Consider the following 25,493-nt stretch of genomic DNA (forward strand, 5'->3'; position numbering starts at 1 on the left):
GGGAGTGCCAGACAGTGGGCGCAGGTCAGTGGGTGAGTGCACCGTGCGCCAGCCGAAGCAGGGGCGAGGCATTGCCTCACTCGGGAAGCACAAGGGGTCAGGGAGTTCCCTTTCCAGGGGTGACAGACGGCACCTGGAAAATCGGGCCACTCCCACCCAAATACTGTGCTTTTCTGACGGGCTTAGGAAACGGTGCCCCAGGAGAGTATAGCCCGCACCTGGCTCAGAGGGTCCTACGCCCACGGAGTCTCGCTGATTGCTAGCACAGCAGTCTGAGATCAAACAGCAAGGCTGCAGCGAGGCTGGGGGAGGGGCGCCCGCCATTGCCCGGGCTCGCTTAGGTAAACAAAGCAGCCGGGAAGCTTGAACTGGGTGGAGCCCACCACAGCTCAAGGAGGCCTGCCTGCCTCTGTAGGCTCCACCTCTGGGGGCAGGGCACAGACAAAAAGACAGCAGTAACCTCTGCAGACTTAAATGTCCCTGTCTGACAGCTTTGAGGAGAGCAGTGGTTCTCCCAGCACGCAACTGGAGATCTGAGAACGGGCTGACTGCCTCCTCAAGTGGGTCCCTGACCCCTGACCCCCGAGCAGCCTAACTGGGAGGCACCCCCCAGCAGGGGCAGACTGACACCTCACACGGCCGGCCAGGTACTCCAACAGACCTGCAGCTGAGGGTCCTGTCTGTTAGAAGGAAAACTAACAGAAAGGACATCCACACCAAAAACCCATCTGTACATCACCATCGTCAAAGACCAAAAGTAGATAAAACCACAAAGATGGGGAAAAAACAGAGCAGAAAAACTGGAAACTCTAAAAAGCAGAGTACCTCTCCTCCTCCAAAGGAACGCAGTTCCTCACCAGCAACGGAACAAAGCTGGACGGAGAATGACTTTGACGAGCTGAGAGAAGAAGGCTTCAGACGATCAAATTACTCCAAGCTACGGGAAGATATTCAAACCAAAGGCAAAGAAGTTGAAAACTTTGAAAAAAATTTAGAAGAATGTATAATTAGAATAACCAATAGAGAGAAGTGCTTAAAGGAGCTGATGGAGCTGAAAACCAAGGCTCGAGAACTACGTGAAGAATGCAGAAGCCTCAGGAGCCAATGCGATCAAATGGAAGAAAGGGTATCAGCCCTAGAAGATGAAATGAATGAAATGAAGCGAGAAGGGAAGTTTAGAGAAAAAAGAATAAAAAGAAACGAGCAAAGCCTCCAAGAAATGTGGGACTATGTAAAAAGACCAAATCTACGTCTGATTGGTGTACCTGAAAGTGACGGGGAGAATGGAACCAAGTTGGAAAACACTCTGCAGGATATTATCCAGGAGAACTTCCCCAATCTAGCAAGGCAGGCCAACATTCAGATTCAGGAAATACAGAGAACGCCACAAAGATACTCCTCGAGAAGAGCAACTCCAAGACACACAATTGTCAGATTCACCAAAGTTGAAATGAAGGAAAAAATGTTAAAGGCAGCCAGAGAGAAAGGTCGGGTTATCCACAAAGGGAAGCCCATCAGACTAACAGCCGACCTCTCGGCAGAAACGCCACAAGCCAGAAGAGAGTGGGGGCCAATATTCAACATTCTTAAAGAAAAGAATTTTCAACCCAGAATTTCATATCCTGCCAAACTAAGCTTCATAAGTGAAGGAGAAATAAAATCCTTTACAGACAAGCAAATGCTGAGAGATTTTGTCACCACCAGGCCTGCCCTAAAAGAGCTCCTGAAGGAAGCGCTAAACATGGAAAGGCACAACCGGTACCAGCCACTGCAAAATCATACCGAAATGTAAAGACCATCGAGACTAGGAAGAGACTGCATCACTAACGAGCAAAATAACCAGCTAACATCATAATGACAGGATCAGATTCACACATAACAATATTAACTTTAAATGTAAATGGACTAAATGCTCCAATTAAAAGACACAGAGTGGCAAATTGGATAAAGACTCAAGACTCATCAGTGTGCTGTATTCAGGAAACCCATCTCATGTGCAGAGACACATATAGGCTCAAAATAAAAGGATGGAGGAAGATCTACCAAGCAAATGGAAAACAAAAAAAGGCAGGGGTTGCAATCCTAGTCTCTGATAAAACAGACTTTAAACCAACAAAGATCAAAAAAGACAAAGAGGGCCATTACATAATGGTAAAGGGATTAATTCAACAAGAAGAGCTAACTCTCCTAAATATATATGCACCCAATACAGGAGCACCCAGATTCATAAAGCAAGTCCTGAGTGACCTACAAAGAGACTTAGACTCCCACACATTAATAATGGGAGACTTTAACACCCCACTGTCAACATTAGACAGAACAACGAAACAGAAAATCAACAAGGATACCCAGGAATTGAACTCAACTCTGCACCAAGCAGACCTAATAGACATCTACAGAACTCTCCACCACAAATCAACAGAATATACATTTTTTTCAGCACCACACCACACCTATTCCAAAATTGACCATATACTTGGAAGTAAAGCTCTCCTCAATAAATGTAAAAGAACAGAAATTATAACAAACTATCTCTCAGATCACAGTGCAATCAAGCTAGAATTCAGGATTAAGAATCTCACTCAAAACCGCTCAACTACATGGAAACTGAACAACCTGCTCCTGAATGACTACTGGGTACATAACGAAATGAAGGCAGAAATAAAGATGTTCTTTGAAACCAACAAGAACCAAGACACAACATACCAGAATCTCTGGGATGCATTCAAAGCAGTGTGTAGAGGGAAATTTATAGCACTAAATGCCCACAAGAGAAAGCAGGAAAGATCCAAAATTGACACCCTAACATCACAATTAAAAGAACTAGAAAAGCAAAAGCAAACACATTCAAAAGCTAGCAGAAGGCAAGAAATAACTAAAATCAGAGCAGAACTGAAGGAAATAGGGACACAAAAAACCCTTCAAAAAATAAATGAATCCAGGAGCTGGTTTTTTGAAAGGATCAACAAAATTGATAGACCGCTAGCAAGATTAATAAAGAAAAAAAGAGAGAAGAATCAAATAGATGCAATAAAAAATGATAAAGGGGATATCACCACTGATCCCACAGAAATACAAACTACCATCAGAGAATATTACAAACACTTCTACGCAAATAAACTAGAAAATCTAGAAGAAATGGATAAATTCCTCAACACATACACCCTCCCAAGACTAAACCAGGAAGAAGTTGAATCTCTGAATAGACCAATAACAGGAGCTGAAATTGTGGCAATAATCAATAGCTTACCAACCAAAAAAAGTCCAGGACCAGATGCGCTCACAGCTGAATTCTACCAGAGGTACAAGGAGGAGCTGGTACCATTCCTTCTGAAACTATTCCAATCAATAGAAAAAGAGGGAATCCTCCCTAACTCATTTTATGAGGCCAGCATCATCCTGATACCAAAGCCTGGCAGAGACACAACCAAAAAAGAGAATTTTAGACCAATATCCTTGATGAACATTGATGCAAAAATCCTCAATAAAATACTGGCAAACAGAATCCAGCAGCACATCAAAAAGCTTATCCACCATGATCAAGTGGGCTTCATCGCTGGGATGCAAGGCTGGTTCAATATACACAAATCAATAAATGTAATCCAGCATATAAACAGAACCAAAGTCAAAAACCACATGATTATCTCAGTAGATGCAGAAAAGGCCTTTGACAAAATTCAACAACACTTCATGCTAAAAACTCTCAATAAATTAGGTATTGATGGGTCGTATCTCAAAATAATAAGAGCTATTTATGACAAACCCACAGCCAATATCATACTGAACGGGCAAAAACTGGAAGCATTCCCTTTGAAAACTGGCACAAGACAGGGATGCCCTCTCTCACCACTTCTATTCAACATAGTGTTGGAAGTTCTGGCCAGGGCAATTAGGCAAGAGAAGGAAATAAAGGGTATTCAGTTAGGAAAAGAGGAAGTCAAATTGTCCCTGTTTGCAGATGACATGATAGTATATCTAGAAAACCCCATTGTCTCAGCCCAAAATCTCCTTAAGCTGATAAGCAACTTCAGCAAAGTCTCAGGATACAAAATCAATGTACAAAAATCACAAGCATTCTTATACATCAATAACAGACAAACAGAGAGCCAAATCATGAGTGAATTCCCATTCACAATTGCTTCAAAGAGAATAAAATACCTAGGAATCCAACTTACAAGGGATGTGAAGGACCTCTTCAAGGAGAACTACAAACCACTGCTCAAGGAAATAAAAGAGGATACAAACAAATGGAAGAACATTCCATGCTCATGGGTAGGAAGAATCAATATCCTGAAAATGGCCATCCTTCCCAAGGTAATTTACAGATTCAATGCCATCCCCATCAAGTTACCAATGACTTTCTTCACAGAATTGGAAAAAACTACTTTAAAGTTCATATGGAACCAAAAAAGAGCCCGCATCACCAAGTCAATCCTAAGCCAAAAGAACAAAGCTGGAGGCATCACGCTACCGGACTTCAAACTATACTACAAGGCTACAGTAACCAAAACAGCATGGTACTGGAACCAAAACAGAGATATAGATCAATGGAACAGAACAGAGCCGTCAGAAATAATGCCACATATCTACAACTATCTGATCTTTGACAAACCTGACAAAAACAAGCAATGCGGAAAGGATTCCCTATTTAATAAATGGTGTTGGGAAAACTGGCTAGCCATATGTAGAAAGCTGAAACTGGATCCCTTCCTTACACCTTATACAAAAATCAATTCAAGATGGATTAAAGACTTAAATGTTAGACCTAAAACCATAAAAACCCTAGAAGAAAACCTAGGCAATACCATTCAGGACATAGGCATGGGCAAGGACTTCATGTCTAAAACACCAAAAGCAATGGCAACAAAAGCCAAAATTGACAAATGGGATCTAATTAAACTAAAGAGCTTCTGCACAGCAAAGGAAACTACCATCAGAGTGAACAGGCAACCTACAAAATGGGAGAAAATTTTCGCAACCTACTCATCTGACAAAAGGCTAATATCCAGAATCTATAATGAACTCCAACAAATTTACAAGAAAAAAACAAACAACCCCATCAAAAAGTGGGCAAAGGACATGAACAGACACTTCTCAAAAGAAGACATTTATGCAGCCAAAAAACACATGAAAAAATGCTCACCATCACTGGCCATCAGAGAAATGCAAATCAAAACCACAATGAGATACCATCTCACACCAGTTAGAATGGCAATCATTAAAAAGTCAGGAAACAACAGGTGCTGGAGAGGATGTGGAGAAATAGGAACACTTTGACACTGTTGGTGGGACTGTAAACTAGTTCAACCATTGTGGAAGTCAGTGTGGCGATTCCTCAGGGATCTAGAACTAGAAATTCCATTTGACCCAGCCATCCCGTTACTGGGTATATACCCAAAGGACTATAAATCATGCTGCTCTAAAGACACATGCACACGTATGTTTATTGCGGCATTATTCAGAATAGCAAAGACTTGGAACCAACCCAAATGTCCAACAATGATAGACTGGATTAAGAAAATGTGGCACAGATACACCATGGAATACTATGCAGCCATAAAAAATGATGAGTTCACGTCCTTTGTAGGGACATGGATGAAATTGGAAATCATCATTCTCAGTAAACTATCGCAAGAACAAAAAACCAAACACCGCATATTCTCACTCATAGGTGGGAATTGAACAATGAGAACACATGGACACAGGAAGGGGAACATCACACTTCGGGGACTGTTGTGGGGTGGGGGGAGGGGGGAGGGATAGCATTGGGAGATATACCTAATGCTAGATGACGAGTTGGTGGGTGCAGCGCACCAGCATGGCACATGTATACATATGTAACTTACCTGCACATTGCGCACATGTACCATAGAGCCTAAAGTATAATAATAATAATAATAATAATAAGAAAAAGAAAAATTTTTTTTTAATTTAAAAAAATAAAATAAAATGTACCCGTACAACTTCATCACAATATATTTAAAACTCTAGTTTAAATAAATATGTTTCTAATGTAATAGATATTAAAAATGGGCTCCAGTTAGAGTAATATAAATAGACTAATATATCTTAAGAAGATATATTATTAATATATCTTAAAATAGAGCTAAATTTCCCCTCACTTAGGAGTTCCAAGAATAGGCATTTTAAGAATATTGTGATAGGGAGCCTTCAAGATGCCTAACCTTCATCCCCTCCAAGTAATTCTTGCCTCCTAGAATTCACACATTTGGATAGAATTTATTCATGTTCTTGCTGAATAGGGCTAACTTTTGTAACCATAAGATATTGTGGAAATGATGCATTGTGTGTGACCTCTGAGGCTATGTCATAAAAATACATTGTAACTTAAAAAAAAAAAAAAGAAAAGAAAGAAAATTGCTCAATTTTGTTAATAATCAAATAAACGCAAATGAAACCCATAATATGATACAACTACATCCCCACTATATGGCTAAAATTAAAAATACCTGAAAATTCCAAATGTTGATGAGGATATGGAGCAAATAGATCACTCAGGCTTGTGGGAGTAGATTACTAATCATCAAAAGACATTTACAGGCTAGGCGCGGTGGCTCATGCCTGTAATCCCAGCACTTTGGGAGGCCAAGGTTGGAGAGTCAAGGCCTTGATCACAAGGTCAAGAGATTGAAACCATCCTGGCCAACACGGTGAAACCTCATCTCTACTACAAATACAAAAAATTATCTGGGCATGGTGGCGTGCACCTGTAGTCCCAGCTACTCAGGAGGCTGAGGCAGGAGAATTGTTTGAACCCGGGAGGCGGAGATTGCAGTGAACCGAGATCGCACCATTGCACTCTAGCCTGGCAACAGAGCAAGACTCCATCTAAAAAAAAAAAAAAAAAAAAAAAAAAACACGTACAAAATAGTCATAATAGCTCTATTCATGATAGCTCCAAACTGGAAAACACCAGGAGTAAAGTGAATACATAAAATGTGGTCTATTCACACAATGGAGTGCTATACAGTAACGAGAATTTAAAAATACAGCCACAGCCCACGAGATTATACATGGATCTCACAAACAATGTATAAAATAAAAAATCCAACAGAGATTATATTCCTTATAATTCTATTTATATGCATTTCCAAAGCATGTTGGAAACTATATTGTTAGAGTTTTACCTATTGGTTATGTGATGGAGGATGGTAACTGAAAGAATGTACAAATGGGATTGGGCGTGTCAGTAATGTTTTTTCTTGACCTGGATGACAATTACATGAGTGAGCTCAATCTATGAAAGGTATAGGGCAGAACAATGTGACTTGGATACTGTTTTTCTATGCATTTAGACTTCAAAGATAAGTTCAGAGTGTACTCAAAATTCTACTGAGGAAACTAGAAAAACATTTTTAAAGAACCTAAAAAGTTAGGTGGATATGTCAGGAATATTTCAGTGTCTGAAGGAAACCTTCCTCCCCTCCAATTTTAATTTCAATGCATTTTCCTCTCTGAAGTTGAGCAGCAGCTAAAATCACCAGTCCAGCAGGTCCTTGACAGAACATGTAAGGCTTCAGGCTCTGTGGAAATCCTCACAGAGATAGATGATGCAAGCCTGTCAATTCTCTGTGCTCAATGAGAGTTTATTTTCAGAGAGCTCTGAGGCAAGGATGAAGCTTAGTGAATTGCAGAGTAACTGTGACCTCCAGGCTGGAGAGAGTACCCTTCCCTCTGTGGGTATGGCTTGCTCCCCCAGGCATCCACAGATCTGAAGAGGAATTTTACAGTTTGTGTTTTTCAGAAGCAAATTCTGAAATACAGTGAAGAATTCAAAATATGTGTTAGAATACCTGCGAAAGGAAGCAGAGTGGGGGATGGTGAGAGAGCAGAATGGGATTGAGGAAGAATCTGAACTGCAGTTCAGGCACAACAGAGCCCCAGCCATCTTGGTAGGGAGGGCTTGAGCAGGTGTTGACTGTTACAGTAGGTTAATAATAAATTGGTCTAATGTTGTGTTTTTTGGTTCATAGAAAGGAAAACAAATCACAGGAGCCACAGAAGTCATGACAGACCTACTGGGAAACAAACTGCTCTTCACACTATCAGATGTGTAATTCAAGGCAATAACTGTCTTATTCATTGTCTGCACTTAAAACTACGTTTGATGCTCAAAATATCTGTGAACCAATGAAAATTTCAAATGAGCAGCAGGATGAAAAGCAAATGAGAAATTTAATCTGTTCTTCCAGTAGAAGGAAATAATTATTATATATTGATTCATTCTTCCTGATTGGTTAGTCAGAAACAGGTTTTGAAATTGGCAAAAGGCTTTGGAAATGTTGGCTTTAGGAATAGCCTGAAATGATGCCAATGAGTCCATTTACCCGTCTCAAACAAGTACTTCTCACAGAGAAGTGGTGAAGACTCCCCTTCAAGCATTTGCATCCAGATACCCATGGGAGTTCTATGGCAGTTGGAGCTGTCATAGCACTGTTGACTGAAGTGGGTTGTTTGGCACAGGTTGGTATGTAACTTAGAAAAAGAAGGAAACAACACTGAGAATTTGCGATGAGAGAAAACAGGATAGATAAATATCTAGAGGGCTGAATAAACTATGGAAAGAAGTTGGAGAATAAAATCAGGTAAGAAAGACAGACTGCTAAGAGAAAATTAGAAAAAGGAGTTCATAAATGAGAGAATAATAAGAAATACTATGAAATAGGCCTATTTATCTTTGACACTCTCCTAAAATGTCTTTGGCGTGCTTCTCTCACCTAAGACAATTGACTACCCTCGCTGAGAGTACTTATCATGACAACAGCAGAGACTGTATGTATATATATGCGCTGAAATGCAGTCATTCTTTCCACCTGATGCTACTTTGTTTTTGTCTTCTGTTAGGATTTCATGAAGTTCCTTTATCTCTGACAGAATGCCACCCGTGAGTGAGCTCATGGTGTATGTACATGAAGCATGTAAGATGGAGAGTCATGATAAGCACTGAAAGTGTAATCAGCAGTATGATGGACGTTATCTTTTCCTGTGTCCCCATTAACACACATGAATAAGGCCCAGGACACAAATGATTACTGCACCAAATGGGTTTTGTGGTCAGTGGTCGGTGATAGTGAGGAAGGATGGCCAAGAAGATCACCTGTACAGACATGTGCCCCAGAAAGTAGACAAGATACTTTTTCAACAGGGACTTTTGCTGGGATAGGTCAAAAGTCATGTCTTCTTCCATCTTTGTGTGGTCTGCATCACTGACAATGTTGTGGGATCTTTCTTCATCTACAGACTTCTTCTTATCCATCTTGGTTTGTTTATGCATATTCTGAGAGACAACAAACTCTATCACAAAAAGGATGGAGGAAAAGATAAAGCCAACCATGTACCACACTCCTAGAACAGGCCATGTGAAGTGGTTCTCATAGCACTCTGCTAGACAGGCTTCCGAGATATTCCCATGGCACTGGAATTCTTCCTTGATATCAAGCCAGGGGATGTGCCCTACACATACAACTGAAACATAAAGAAGAGCAATAGTGAACTACAGTGCTCATGCTCGCCCTATGTAGAAGTTGGTGGGATCTCTGCTCATCTGCAGTATGACAGGTGCCACACCCACAACTTCTGATCTCTCAGCCATCTTGGAACCTAGGAAGACAAAGTAGCATGTAGTACTAGAATGACAGCCTGAGAATCAACATATCTTGTTCTGAACTCCATTTAAGGTCAATAAGGTAAAATGGCAAGACTAACCTCTGGCAATTGGTGTGTCCCTCCACTCAAGCTCCTCCTGTCACACTAACTGGATTGTGCTTAAGTCACACTAACTGGATTGTGCTTTAGATGATCCCAGATCTCTATAATTTGTGACATTGCAATATAAGACACAAGCAAAATTATCTCTGTGGCCTATTTCAGAAAAATCTAGAACATATCTTCTCAGTAGAAATTAAATTCCTATTGTGCTATGAATTTGCTGCTTGTAGGTAAATTCTTCTCAGGTCTAATAACTGTCTGTCCAGTTTTCTCCATCATCACTCTCACTCCTTACTATCACATGATCGTATCTCTCAGCTTTCAACAATAGCTGCCTAATGCCGATTTCCTCTCATTCTCCACTATTGCCACAGGCTTTCTGTAGCAAACCTTATTTTCCTTTTTCCATGCTTTTCTTAAAAAAGGTTTACACTCTTTCAACATCATTCACAAGGTCCTACTATGTTAAATCCCCACTTAGCAAGTTTTGACTATGACCTCCAAACCCATTCACGTCACGCTTCACCCAACTTTTAGCCTTGCACCTGCGATGTTCTCTTTCACTCCTGGGTCTTCACATTGCTTTACTTTCCAAGAGTGACAATTTTCAGAACAGCCCTCATTCAACTCTTCAGCTGTGTAACTTCTACTAGTGACCTAATTCTTTGAGATGTCATTCCCTGCAGGAGGACATCTTTGCTCTTCCAAGTCTAAGTTAAGAGGCATTATTTGGTTTTCTTACCTCATCTTAGGCCTTACAACACTGCCTGTTTATTTGCTTTTAATATCTACTCATATGTAAATGTAACCTCTGCATAATAGGAAATATGTCTAATTTGCTTCCTAATTTATACCCAAGGCTGGCACATTGTAAGTGTTGAATAACTATTTGGGGAATAAATTCTTACATGGAAACATAACTGTTGCCCCTGTGTGATATATGTACTTTCAATATACTGGCATATTATCTACAGAAATATTAGAAGCTAAAGAAAATTAGAAGCTAAGAGAAAATTCTTAAAATCCCATATTCCCATTTAGCATATTGATTGTGATCTTATAAGCCAAGTTAGACTTATATGACACGGAAAAGGACATATGTAGGACCTAATTGCCTTTTTTCTTTTGTAGCTTGAAAATGACAGCCTTGGTTTATTTTTATTTTTTACTGATACGTAATAGTTGTGCATATTTATAGAGCACATGTAATATTCTGATACCGGCATATAGTATGTAATAATCTAGTCAAAGTAATTGCGATATCCATTAGCTCAAACATGTCATTTTCAGGGACATGGCTGGAGCTAGAGGCTATTATTCTTAGCAAACTAATGCAGGAACAGAAAACCAAATACCATGTGTTCTCACTTACAAATGGGAGCTAATGATGAAAACACATGTATACATAGAAAGGAACAACACACACTGAGGCCTGTTGGAGGGTGAAGGGTGGGAGGAGAGGATCAGGAAAAATAACAATGGGTACTAGGCTTAATATCTGGATGATGAAATGATCTGTACAGCAAACCCCCATGACACAAGTTTACCCATGTAACAAACATGCACATGTACCCCTGAACTAAAAAGTTAAAAAAATTGCTGGGCACGGTGGCACACGCCTGTAATCCCAGCACTTTGGGAGGCCAAGGCGGGTGGATCACAAGGTCAGGAGATCGAGACCATCCTGGCTAACACGGTGAAACCCCATCTCTACTAAAAATACAAAAAATTAGCCAGGCGTGGTGGCAGGCGCTTGCAGTCCCAGCTACTTGGGAGGCTGAGGCAGGAGAATGGTGTGAATGTGGTGGGGCAGAGTTTGCAGTGAGGGGAGATCGCACCACTGCACTCCAGCCTGGGCGACAGAGTGAGACTCCGTTTCCAAAAAAAAAAGGTTAAAAAATTTTAAAAAAAGAAAGTCTATAGGGCCCAGACTTACCCAACATCTTTATACTTTATTGCACTGTGGCCCTATTAGAATTTCCTGTGAGTTGGATCCTGTCCAACTTCCCAAACAGATGCTGATACTTTGTGGGTTGTGTAGTTATTGATAATTTGTCACCATCTTCTCATAACTGAAAGCTCATGGAGAAACTTTGCCATCTAGTTTTGCTATAAATGGGTTTTGCTCATTGCTCCTTGGTTTTGCTGCCCTAGATGTAGATTTTTAAAGTGCACTGTACTAAAACCACCTACCTAGAATCTTCCCCATCTTCATTCTTAAAACGCTTTTCTCTCCACTTGGCTTCTGGGATAAAAGTTTTCTGATTTATATCTTTTATCTTATTGGCTACTGCTACTCAGCTAACTTTGCTGTTTCTTCATCTTTGTCTTGATCTCCAGATGTTGGTAAATCCTGTAGATTGGCCTTCAATTTTCTTATCTCCACAATTCATATTCACATGTCTAAGTAAGGTCAACCATTCCTGTGACTTTAAGACAATGCATGTGTTGATAAAGCCCACTTTTTTAATCCCCAGATTTTACCTTTTCTATCAAATTCAGACATGAATAACTGTCCACTTGTATGTCTAATAAACATTTTAAAAGTTAACATAATTAAATGGAACTCTTGACTTCACTTTCAAACCACTCCTAGCCCTGTGTTCCTCATTTCAGTAAGTGACAGTATCATTCATCTGATTGTTCTTGCTAAAAATGTAAAAGTCATGAGTTTTCCCTTTGTAGCATACATTTATTCCATCAACAAATCCTGTCAACTAAACCTTTAATATGTATCCCAAATCTTACTACTTCTCACCACTTGTATATTTATTTCAGTAGAGCTAATAGTCATATTTCCTAGTATGGATGAAAATAGTCAAACTCTGTAAAATATTTGAAGAGATTTATTCTGAGCCAAATATGAGTGACCATGGCCCATGACGCAGCCCTCAGGAGGTCCTGAGAACACATGCCCAAGGTGGATGGGGTACTGCTTGCTTTTATATGTTTTAGGAAGGCATGAGACATCAAATACATTTAAGAAATACATTGGTTTGGTTCAGAAAGGCAGGACAACTCAAAGCAGGGGTTTCCAGGCTATAGGTAAATTTAAACATTTTCTGTATGACAGTTGGTTGAGTTTATCTGAAGACCTGGGATCAACAGAAAGGAAATGTTCAGGCCAGGTGCAGTGGCTCATGCCTGTAATCCCAGCACTTTGGGAGGCCGAGGCAGGCGGATCACCCGAGGTCAGGAGTTCGAGACCAGCCTGGCCAACATGGTGAAACCCCGTCTCTACTAAAACTACAAAAATTAGCTGGGCATGGTGGTGGGTGCCTGTAACCCCAGCTACTTGGGAGGCTGAGGCACAAGAATCTTTTGAACCCAGGAGGCGAAAGTTTCAGTGAGCCGAGATCACGCCATTGCACTCCTGCCTGGGTGACAGAGCGAGACTCTGTCTCAAAAAAAAGAAAGGTATATTCAGGTTAAGATAAAGAATTGTGGAGACCAAGTTTTATTGTGCAGAGGAAGCTCTGTGATAGCAGACTTTAGAGACAGCAGGCTGTAAAATGTTTCCTATCAGACCTAAAAGGATGCCTGACTCTTAGTTGATTATCTCCTGGATCCAGAAAGGAAAGAAGGAAAACAAAGGGGAAAGGGGATTCTCTATAGAATGTGGATTTTTTCCCACAAGAGACTTTGCAGGGCAATTTCAAGGTATGGCAACAAAATCTATTTTGGGGTAAAACATTTTTATTTTCTTTCTAGTTATGCCAGAGTCAGACTGGAAAGTAAGATGCAATACACAGGATTAAATTAAACCCATCTGATGAGAATTTATGGTTTGTAGGTCATGAGTCCCCATACCCCTCAATAAGGAATTTGGGCCAGATAAAAAATCAGAGCTTAGTCCTCACTAGATATCTGCTGTATTTCTAACAGGACTTCCTTACTTCACTTTTGCCCCACTACATCCGTTTTCCACACAGCAAGCAACGAGTTTTTGTTAATACATAATAAATCCTGCACTACCACAAATTTCTAAAATCCAGTTTACTCAAAAGAAAATCCCAATTTCTCTTTCCATGGCCTGTACTTCCCTACACAATCTTACCCTTGCTTTTCTCCTGGCCCTATTTCCTACATTTTCTCACCTCATTTATTCCACTCTAACCACATTTTTTATTCCTTAAACAATGCCAAGTTTGTTTTGTTCCGATTTCAAATGCCTGCACCTTCTTCCATCTGCTTGAAATAATCTTTCTCCAGATTTTCACATGGCCTGCTCATTTACTTTATTACCAGTATCTGCCCAGGTGCAGTGGCTCATGCCTGTAATCCTAGCACTTTGGGAGGCCGAGGAGGGCAGATCACGAGGTCAGGCATGCGGGACCAGCCTGGCCAATATGGTGAAACCCCGTCTCTACTAAAAATACAAAAATTAGCCAGGCATGATGGCACATGCCTATAATCTCAGCTACTCAGTAGGCTGAGGCAGGAGAATCGCTTGAACCCCAGAGGCAGAGGTTGCAGTGAGCCAAGATCAAGTCACTGCACTCCAGCCCGGATGACAAAGAAAGACTCCATCACAAAAAAAAAAAAAAAAAAAATTACCAGTATCCTTGGCAAGTTCATCTAAAATAGGATTCACTGCTTCCAATACTCTCTAGCCTTTTACTTTGCTTTACTTTGCTTTTACTTTACTTTCATTTTACTTTGCTTTACTACAACAATATCTATCATGAAGGTTGATATCAAATAATTTAGCTGATATGATTTTTGTTGGGCCTCCAACTGTGAATGAGAAAATAAAGCCTAAAGTTCATAGTACAGCTAATGACCATTAGATATTTTCTCTGTGAAAGTTTGCTAATCAGCTGAATATTTTTTCTCCTATAGGAATCGCAGTAATTATAGTGGCTCATGTAAAATATGCTCATGTATTAACATCCATCTCTACTGTAAATACATAATGAGCTTTGTGTTAGTCTGCTTGCATTACTATAAAAGAATACCTGAGGCTGGGGAATCTATAAAGAAAAGGGGTTAAGTTGACTCATAGTTCTACAGGCTGTGCATGAAGCACAGTGCCAGCATCTGCTTCTGATGAGGGCTTCAGGAAGCTTACAGTCATGGTGCAAGGCAAAGGGGCGACAGTGTGGCACACAGTGAGAGCGGGAGCAAGAGAGATGCCAGACTCTTAAACAACAAGCTCTTGTGTGAACGAACAGTGAGAACTCATTACCTCATGAGGGATCTACCCACATGACCCAAACACCTCCAAATAATACAGGAATTATTAAGAAATAATTTTTAGGCTGCTAGAAAGGGTAAAGGTTCTCAGTGGAAATTTTCCTGTAATAAGAAGCAACCCGCAAACCATTTCTTTTCTAACAGAAAGGCAGCTTGAAAAACCAGGCCGGCAAGCTTTGATAGGCAAATGCTGGCTATTAGAAACTGGGTCCACCCAACATGGCCAACATGACAAGTGCCACCCTCTCCTCCTCATCACTACATGTGCCAAGTGTCATGATTGCCTCCAGATAACATGGATATCATGGTGACCTGCATTTGCATATTAAAGGACTAAGGTAGGAGTGCTAGGTTTTTCACGGGCTATGTGAATGACACGTCTGGTCACACCAATCTCCTGGGCCCTATGCAAATTAGACACCTCCTCCTCCAGCCTCCTACTATAACAAACTACTCTGCCACACACGGGGTTTCTCTCTGGGAGCCCCCCTCCCTCTGTCTCTGTACTGGGAAGCTTCTTCCTTCTTTCTTGCTTATTAAACTCTCCACTCCTTAAAACCACTCTACATGTGTCCATGTCGCTTTATCTAAAACGATGCTAGACCAAGGACCCTGCTGTTGTTCCATTCATCAGAGCAGTATCATTTTGGTTGCATTGACCAGGAATTCATTCACTGGAGTGGTGACTATGGAGCGAGCCCCAACCTCAAATCTCTCCTTCAATTTCAAGGCTCTCTTCTTACTGTCCTGTTGCAAAACTTTCCTTCTTTCTCTTTCCACGGTCTCTTACTCTCACTCTGTGAAAAGTGCAGGGAGTTTTACAGTTCAGTGAAACAGGTCTGCTAGGAAAGATGACAAACACAGCAGGCCGTAACTCAACAAGCCCGCTCTCTCTGTGGGTGCTCTGGTGAGCATATAGTATTTCTAAGCCAACAGCGCCACCTAGTGGAAGTGGAAATCCTCTTCGGGGGCACATTTTTAATGGTAACACTGAACTTCCTTTTGCACCTCTAGAAATCAGGCTCTAAGCTACTTCTGTGAACCGGAAAGTTCTACCTTCAGCAATTAGAAGTAATATGTCCTCGACCGGGCATGGTGGCTTACGCCTGTAATCCCAACACTTTGGGAGGCCAAAGCGGGTGGATCACGAGGTCAGGAGTTGTAGACCAGCCTGGCCAATATGGTGAAACCCCATCTCTACTAAAAACACAAAAATTAGCTGGGCGTGGTGGTGCACACCTGAGGTCCCAGCTGCTTGGGAGGCTGAGGCTGTTGAATTGCTGGAAACGGGGAAGCAGAGGTTGCAGTGAACTGAGATTGCATCACTGCACTCCAGCCTGGGTGACAGAGTGAGACTGTCTCAAAAAGAAGCAATATGTCTGCTGCCAAATTTTAGTCTCGATATTGTCCCACAAGCAGGAAAATGGCCATTCTGTTCCTACGTTCTTTTAAGACATCTAGTCTGTTTCCTGTTAAAATGGTATAATTAGTAGGGAGATTTTAAGTTCAGAAGTTAACCAGAACCATTTTTCCGAGGGTAAATGCTTTGGCATGGGCCATAATAGCAGGCAGTCTAGCACATTGCCTCTGTTAAAGGAGCCTTGACCAAAAACAACACAGTCTCTGTAACCCATTGATCCAAAGATCAATTTTTCGGGGAGCCAGATCGCATAGGCTTAGGAAGTCAAAGGGAATCACACAAGGCAGATAAGCTAAGGTCGTGTGGGTAAAGCGTGGTTAGTCCCATTGAGAGGTGACAGCCTGCTGGCAGTCCTCACAGCCCTCGCTCCCTCTCGGCGCCTCCTCTACCTGGGCTCCCACTTTGGTGGCACTTGAGGAGCCCTTCAGCCCACCGCTGCACTGTGGGAGCCCCTTTCTGGGCTGGCCAAGGCCGGAGCCCATTCCCTCAGCTTGCAGGGAGGTGTGGAGGGAGAGGCGCCAGTGGGAACCGGGGCTGCGTGCGGTGCTTGCGGGCCAGCTGGAGTTCCGGGGGTGTGGGCTTGGTGGGCCCCACACTCAGAGCAGCCGGCCGGCCCTGCCGGCTCCAGGCAATGAGGGACTTAGCACCCAGGCCAGCGGCTGCGGAGGGTGTACTGGGTTCCCCAGCAGTGCCAGCCCGCCAGCGCTGCGCTCGATTTCTCACCGGGCCTTAGCTGACTTCCCGCGGGGCAGGCCTCGGGACTGCAGCCCGCCATGCTTGAGCCTTTCCCTGCCTCCATGGGTTCCTGTGCAGCCCAAGGCTCCCCGACGAGCGCCGCCTCCTGCTCCACTGCGCCCAGTCCCATCGACCACCCAAGGGCTGAGGAGTGCGAGCGCACCGCGCGGGACTGGCAGGCAGCTCCACTTGCAGTGCTGGTGTGGGATCCACTGGGTGAAGCCAGCTGGGCTTCTGAGTCTGATGGGGACGTGGAGAATCTTTATGTCTAGCTCAGGGATTGTAAATACACCAATCTGCACCCTGTGTCTAGCTCAGGGTTTGTGAATGCACCAATGGACACTCTGTATCTAGCTACTCTGGTGGGGCCTTGGAGAACCTTTATGTCTAACTCAGGGATTGTAAATACACCAATCAGCACCCTGTGTCTAGCTCAGGGTTTGTGAATACACCAACGGACATTCTGTATCTAGCTGTTCTGGTGGGGCCTTGAAGAACCTTTGTGTCGATACTCTGTATCTAACTAATCTGATGGGGACGAGGAGAACATTTGTATCTAGCTCAGGGATTGTAAATGCACCAGTCAGCACCCTGTCAAGACAGGTCACTCGGCTCTACCAATCAGCAGGATGTGGGTGGGGCCAGATAAGAGAACAAAAGCAGGCTGCCGAGCCGGTAGTGGTCACTCACTGGGGTCCTCTTCCACACTGTGGAAGTTTTGTTCTTTCACTCTTTGCAATAAATCTTGCTACTGCTCACTCTTTGGGTCCACACTGCTTTTATGAGCTGTAACACTCACTGCGAAAGTCTGCAGCTTCACTCCTGAAGCCAGCAAGACCACGAGCCCACCGGGAGGAACGAACCACTCCAGATGTGCTGCCTTAAGAGCTGTAACATTCACCGCGAAGGTCTGCAGCTTCACTCCTGAGCCAGCAAGACCATGAACCCACCAGAAGGAAGAAACTCCAAACACACCTGAACATCAAAAGGAACAAACTCCAGACGCGCCACCTTAAGAGCTGTAACACTCACGGCGAGGGTCCGCGGCTTCATTCTTGAAGTCAGTGAGACCAAGAACCCACCAATTCCGGACACAACATCACTTAGTTCATCCAGTCCCATGGCTTGGAGGACCATGCCTACAACCATGGGTGGCACATTTAACAGGGTGCCAGGACCCAGGAACCAGGGAAGGAAAACAGGAGGACACTCCACTGTCTTATTCTCCATCGGGGGTCATAGGGAAACTAGATGGGTAACAGATTATCTTCAGCTTGTGCCCCTCTGGAGTGCACTCTGAAACACTGAAACTTCCTTAACCTCAGGACATTAAAGAGAAGAGCAACTCATTGTATTTTGCACAAGGGCATGGCATTTTTACTAAAGCTTTGCAAGCATTGTAAGATCAACCCACCTCTTTTAGCAATCATATCAGGCAGGCTCACTGAAAATAGTTTCCCAAAATTAGAAAAGCAACTTCCAGAGGACCATCTGAAGATCCCCCTTATTTGGAGGCCCCTTCAAGTTCCCTTCTCATTACAGGGAACTTGTAATAAGGCCCTTAGGCCTGTAATAAAGGGAGACTTAGGCCAATTTTCTCACAACCCTGATAGGTATATAAAAGCTTTCCAGGCCGGGCGCAGTGGTTCACACCTGTAATCTCAACACTTTGGGAGGCCGAGGCGGGCAGATCATGAGGTCAAGAGATCGAGACCATCCTGGTCAACATGGTGAAACCCCGTCTCTACTAAAAATACAAAAATTAACTGGGCATAGTGGCGTATACCTGTAATCCCAGCTACTCGGGAGGCTGAGGCAGGAGAATCGCTTGAACCCAGGATATGGAGGTTGCAGTGAGCCAAGATCATGGCACTGAACTCCAGCCTGGCAATAGAGTGAGACTCTGTCTCAAAAAAAAGCTTTCCAAAATTTAACTCAGGTATTTCACCTCACATGGAAGGATGTTATGTTGCTCCTAAGTCAGACCTTCACTGCAGCTGAAAAGCAGGCAGCTCTGATTTCGGAGATCAGCAACATATCTCCTATAATACATCAAGAAGGAAGAAAGCAGATAAGGAAAGAGAAGAAATAGCAGAAATGCCATTCCCAACTGGGAGGAAAGCAGTTTCCCTTGACAACCCTAATTGGGACCCCAATAACTCAGGAGATGAAAAGGAAGCTCTTTTTTAAGTGTGCATTAGTGGGCCTACGGAAAACCAGGGCCAAACCTCTCAATTACTCTAAACTGTCCATGATAAACAAAAAGCCAGATGAGAATCCTGTAGCCTTTATGGAAAGGCTGAGACAGGCACTAATAGAACACCCCTCCTTATCCCCGATTCAGTCGAGGGACAGTTCATCCTAAAGGACAAGTTTATTACACAGGCAGCTGCCAATATTAAAAGGAAACTACACAAGCAAGCTATAGGACCAGATAGCACCTTAGAGAACTTCCTGAAAGTGGCCACTTTGGTCTTTTGTAATAGGAACCAGGAGGAGGCCCAAAAGAGGGAATGGCCAGAAGGACAGAGACTCTAGCAGCAGCTTTGCAGGCTTGCAAAGTCCAGGATCCCGGAGGTGCATCTGCTAGTTGCTATCAGTGTGACAGGCCAGGGCGTGTTAAGAAAGAATGCCCGTACAGCAAGACAAAGCCACTTCAACCCTCTCCAGCCTGTGGCAGAGACCACAGGAGATGGAACTGCCCCCAGAGATGGAGGTCACTGGGTTCAGAACCAGTCTTACAGGGATCCAGCAGAACTGGATCCCGGGGCTCAAACTCCAGCTTCAGCGGCTCAAACTGCCATTATAGCACAGGAGCCCCAGGTGATTCTGGAAATTAAAAGAAGGAAAGTAGACCTCCTTCTAAACAGTCAGCCAGTCTCTCTTTTTTCTCCTCTCTAATCCAGGCCTCCCCTCTTCCCATAGCACAACCAGAAGGGGCATCTCAGCAAAAACTCTAATCCAGTATTTTTCTCAACCTTAGTTGACACCTGCTTCCAAGCCATTATCATGACAGCTCGCTAATCAGAAAAGCCTCCAAGTTAACCCTAGGAAATAATTTAACTGTTTACACTCCACATAATGTGGCAGGATTACTGTCCTCTAGGGAGAGCTCTTGGCCAACAAACAGCCAGTAAAGCAAGAAGTACATAAGGCAGGATAAACAGTAGTCGCTCTAAATAACATCTCTCCCCCAGGCACAAGCGCTCAATTAGCTGAGCTAATAGCTCTTACAAGCACACTTGGATTAAGCAAGGGAAAGGTAGCTAACATTTATACCAACTCCAAGTATGCTTTCTTGGTTCTCCATGCTCATGCTGCCATTTGAAAGAAAAGACATTGTCGGCCAGGCGGTGGCTCACGCCTGTAATCCCAGCACTTTGGGAGGCCGAGGCGGGCGGATCACGAGGTCAGGGGATCGAGACCATCCTGGCTAACACGATGAAACCCCGTCTCTACTAAAAATACAAAAAATTAGCCAGGCGTGGTGGCAGGCACCTGTAGTCCCCGCTACCTGGGAGGCTGAGACAGGAGAATGGTGTGAACCCGGGAGGCGGAGCTTGCAGTGAGCCGAGATGGCGCCACTGCAGTCCAGCCTTGGTGACCGAGCGAGACTTCGTCTCAAAAAAAAAAAAAAAAGAAAGAAAGAAAAGACATTTTCTTACCATTAATAGATCCCCTATTAAAATATCACCAGGAAATTAGCAGGTTATCTTCAGTTTTTCTTCCACAAGAAATAGCAGGAATGCATTGTAAGGAACATCAAAAGGGAACAAACGAGGTAGCCAAAGGAAATAGGTTAGCTGATCAGGCAGTTAAGTCAGAGGCAAGGAAGCCTCAAGCCGTTAAGGCACTTAAGCCCCTTCTAATCTAGGAAGGCTCTACAAGAAAAATTAAACCTCAGTATTCCCCTGCAGAAATAAAATAGGCCACTTCTCCAGGACATAGTTCCCAGCCCTCAGGAAGGCTACAGTCAGAGGATGGCAAACTCCATTTGCCAGCCTCCAGCCAATGTCCTTAAAATCCTTCACCAAGCTTTTCACTTGGGAAAGGATAAAACTTATCAGTGTGCTCAGAGATTGTTTTCAGGCAGGAAACCTCTTAATTGGTTAAGCATGTAAGCGCTCTAGCTCACTTCCAACAAGAATTAATGCAACTAACAGAAGTCCAACCCCAGGAAACAGAACCACCTTTATTTAACCCAGGAAATTTGGTGTTAGTGAAAACTCTCATCTCTGTCTCCTTCCCTAAGCCAAGCTGGGAAAGGCCCTACACTATTCTTCTTTCAACCCCATTGGCAGTAAAAGTTACAGGAATCAACTCCTGACTTCCACATTCAAGTCAAAGCCTGAACAGCTGAGGGAGCGACTCCTGACAGCCCAGAGGAACGTCCTGCCAACATCAATGTGGGGAAACAGAAGATCTTAAACTGAAAATCATAAAAGATAAGTAACTGAGTGAGGGCTACTCCTGCCTCATCGGATACTTTTTATTATTTCTGCCTTTCCTCTCAAAATCTGCCACCAAATATTAAAACTCCTTTTAAGGCATATTTGCAGCAAGATTTAATTATACATGGGATTGCATTTGTAACTTTGTAGATCCCCAAAGGGAAATGTTATATCTAGGCAAGTAAAGATTTAAACGAAAATTATTTACTGTGCCACTCTTGTGGGAAATGTTATAGTTACACCACTATTTGCAATGGAACTATACACCGTGGCACCCACAATGCGGAATTTTGGTTGTAAAATTCTAATTGTTGTAATATTTTGCCTGATTATCTTCCTTATCATAGGATTAATAATTGCAAGAAAGATTTAGTCAAGGTTATTTTGCTTATAGCAGGAGTGATAGTTATGGATAAGAAGCAAGCATAAGGCTGGGCGCGATGGCTCATGCCTGTAATCTCAGCACTTTGGGAGGCCGAGGCGGATGGATCACCTGAGGTCGGGAGTTTGAGACCAGCCTGACCAACATGGAGAAACCCCATCTCTACTAAAAAATACAAAATTAGACGGGCGTGGTGGCGCATGCCTGTAATCCCAGCTACTCAGGAGGCTGAGGCAGGAGAATTGCTTGAACCTGGGAGGAGGGGGTTGTGGTGAGCTGAGATTGCGCCATTGCGCTCTAGCTTGGGCAACAAGAGCGAAACTCCATCTCAAAAAAAAAAAAAAGCAAGCATGAAAGTATAAAAGTTTTACTATCATTAAGTTTGATAGGACTTTTTACTGAAAGTTGGTAATAGGATGCACTCTAAACTATTAAAAGAAGTTTATAAAGAAAGAGATTTTATATAAGGAAGGATTTTGTATGGTAAATTCTTGTCCTAAAAGGAAATGACTGGTTGTTTACAGGAAGGATGTTTAGGACAAGTCAGAGAGTTTGAGTATGTTGTAAGAGGGTCTGTGAAAGTCACGAAAGAATTTACTAATTAAAGGAAAGGAATTGCCAAGATTAATGCTAAAGTTATTTTAGCCACCCAATATCACATTTCTCCCAATCATATTGCAACTTATAAAAATGGCCTGTGCCTAAAATTATTCTCTAATGGGAAGTCAAGGGGAAAATGTATGCTTTTCTCAAGGAAAATGTATGCTTTTCTCAAGGAAAATGTTACTTTTATATTAAAGTCTCTGGTAATGTACAACGGCATCTAGTGGACGAAAACCAGTATTGCAATCCTTTGGTGTAACTAACAAACTCAGTTATGGTCTGCAGGATTCCCTCTAATGGTGGTCATCTTAATACTCATACTCTAACCCTATATTTTAAACCTTCTTGTAAAATTTATCTCTTTTCATCTAGAAGCAATCAAACTTCAAACAATGCTGCGAGCAGAGCCACCCATGGACACACCATTCTTCCTAGAACACTTAGCTCAACCTCAGGAGGAGGACCAACTGCTGTCCCTCACATGAAAAGCCTTTTCAACAGGAAGTAGCCAGAAACAATTGTCGTCCAACACCCCTTAACAGCAGTTAGGTTTACTTCTCTTGAGGCAGGGAATAATACAGGAGTTATTAGGAAATCATTTTTAGGCCGCTAAAAAGGGTAAAAGTTCTCAGTGGAAATTTTCCTGTCATGAGAAGCAACCCCCAAACCATTTCTTTTCTAACAGGCAGCTTGAAAAACCAGGCCGGCAAGTTTGATATGCAAATGCCAGTGATTAGCAACTAGGTCCACCCAACATGGCAATTCCCACCCTCTTCTCATTGTCACCACATGTGCCAAGTGTCATGGCCACCTCCAGATAACTCACACATGCTCAGGACATCATGGTGGCCTGCATTTGGATATTAAAGGGCTAAGGTGGGAGTGCCAGGGTTTTTTGAGGTCTACGTGAATGACACACCTGATCAAACCAATCCCTTGGGCCCTATGCAAATCAGACACCTCCTCCTCCAGTTTCCTAATATAACCAACTACTTCCCTACCACACACGAGGTTTCTCCCTTGGAGCCTCACTCCCTCTGTCTTGTACAGGAGAGCTTCTTCCTTCTTTCCTGCCTATTAAACTCTCTACTCCTTAAAACCACTCCATGTGTTTCCGTGTTGTTTTATCTAAATCAGCAGGAGACCAAAGACCCTGGTGTTCCTCCGTTCATCAGAGCCATATCACCATTAGGATCCACCTCCAGCATTGGGAATCACATTTCACCATGAGATTTGGAGGGAACAAACATCTAAACCGTATCAGGCTTATACAGTGAATCTTAAGAAACCAATAGATATCATGGTTTAGACTATTCCTATTAACCGAATATGTTACATGTGAAACTCTTCTACATCTGAGTAAAATAACAATATAAACTTCTGTGAGAGAAAGAATCAGAAAACAACATTGATATAAAATTGAGTCGCCTCTTCTTGTGGGATAAAACAGCAGTATTAAGGTTATGTTTGTGAATAGCACAGGTATAGTAATATCAATGCTAAAACTGGAAGAGAAAGTAGCAAAAGCACAGCTGTAATAAATGCAGCTCAAATAAATGATGATTTTTGACATTGAGATATAATTTGTGGTTGTATATTAATAGTTGTTGTGATAAAATTAGTAGCACCTAACATTGATGAAATACCTGCTAAGTGTAATGAGAAAATGGTTTGATATACAGAGGCTCCTCCCTGGGCTACATTTCCAGCTAAAAGTGCTGTTTTAAAGCTTTAAAATGATTCTACTTCCACAGCTTGCTACATGAGGGATATATGTATTGCTGTGATAAGAACATAGATTGTAATTCCCCCTCCCTGCAAGAGTATTATGTCACACCTCATCAGACCACATATGTGAGTAATTGACCTCAACTACTAGACTCCAAAATACATATAAACCCAAGATTTTGACAGACACTTTGACAGCTCAGACTGTGGCAAAGCCTCACTGTGATAGCCTTTGGGCTAATCTCTGAAACCTCATTCTGCCAACACGTGGCCCACTGGTTGAGGGACCTTAGGCATCATTTGTCTCTGAGAACATTCCACATAAAGATACATCTTAAACTTCAATTAGATTTTACTTTCCACAGAGGCCTGCTTCCAGCCTAATGGAGCAACTAGGCTTTAATCACTGGATTCTACCAAAATTGGAACTATGTGGCTAACGTACCTCATGTATTGAGTGTATTTCCAGTGAAATTTCTTCCTGTTATTCTTCCCCTCTTTAGGTATTGTGAAAAAATTCTTTTTGTATGACAATAAACCATGTGATTCATGAAATCATACTTGATCTCTTTTTTTTTTTTTTTTTTTTTTTGAGATGGAGTCTTACTCTGTAGCCCAGGCTGGAGTTCAGTGGTGTGATCTTGGCTCACTGCAACCTCTGCTTCCTGGGTTCAAGTGATTCTTTTGCCTCAGCCTCCCGAGTAGCTGGGATTACAAGAACGCACCACCATGCCCAACTAAATTTTGTATTTTTAGTAGAGACGGGGTTTCACCATGTTGTCCAGGCTGGTCTTGAACTCCTGACTTTGTGATCTGCCTGCCTTGGCCTCCCAAAGTGCTGGGATTACAGGCGTGAGCCACTGCGCCCAGCCTTTTATCTCCTTTTTAAAGAAAACAAATGGGTAGAACGTTCACTCTGTTTAGCAGCAGCTTAGACTATTGCAAGAGAAGGAATGATAGGGGCTGAAGTCAGAAACCTATTATGTATTCCTGGGAATGCTTTATCTGGTGCCCCAGTTATTAATGGAATTAATCAATTACTGAATCCATTGATTATAATAGGTAAAACCATAAAAAGATTATTATTACAAATGTATAGGCAGCAATAATAACATTACAGTTTGATCATCTCCTCATACATAGCTCCTGGTTGACTCAATTCAGTATGGACATATCCTGAACCCCTAGAACTTAAATAAAAATAAAAATTGAAAAAAAAAAGAAAATGGAGGACAGTCCCCACTATTCT

The sequence above is a fragment of the Pongo abelii genome, chromosome 10 (genome assembly GCF_028885655.2).
Source record: "Pongo abelii isolate AG06213 chromosome 10, NHGRI_mPonAbe1-v2.0_pri, whole genome shotgun sequence".
In the NCBI taxonomy this organism is placed as follows: domain Eukaryota; kingdom Metazoa; phylum Chordata; class Mammalia; order Primates; family Hominidae; genus Pongo; species Pongo abelii.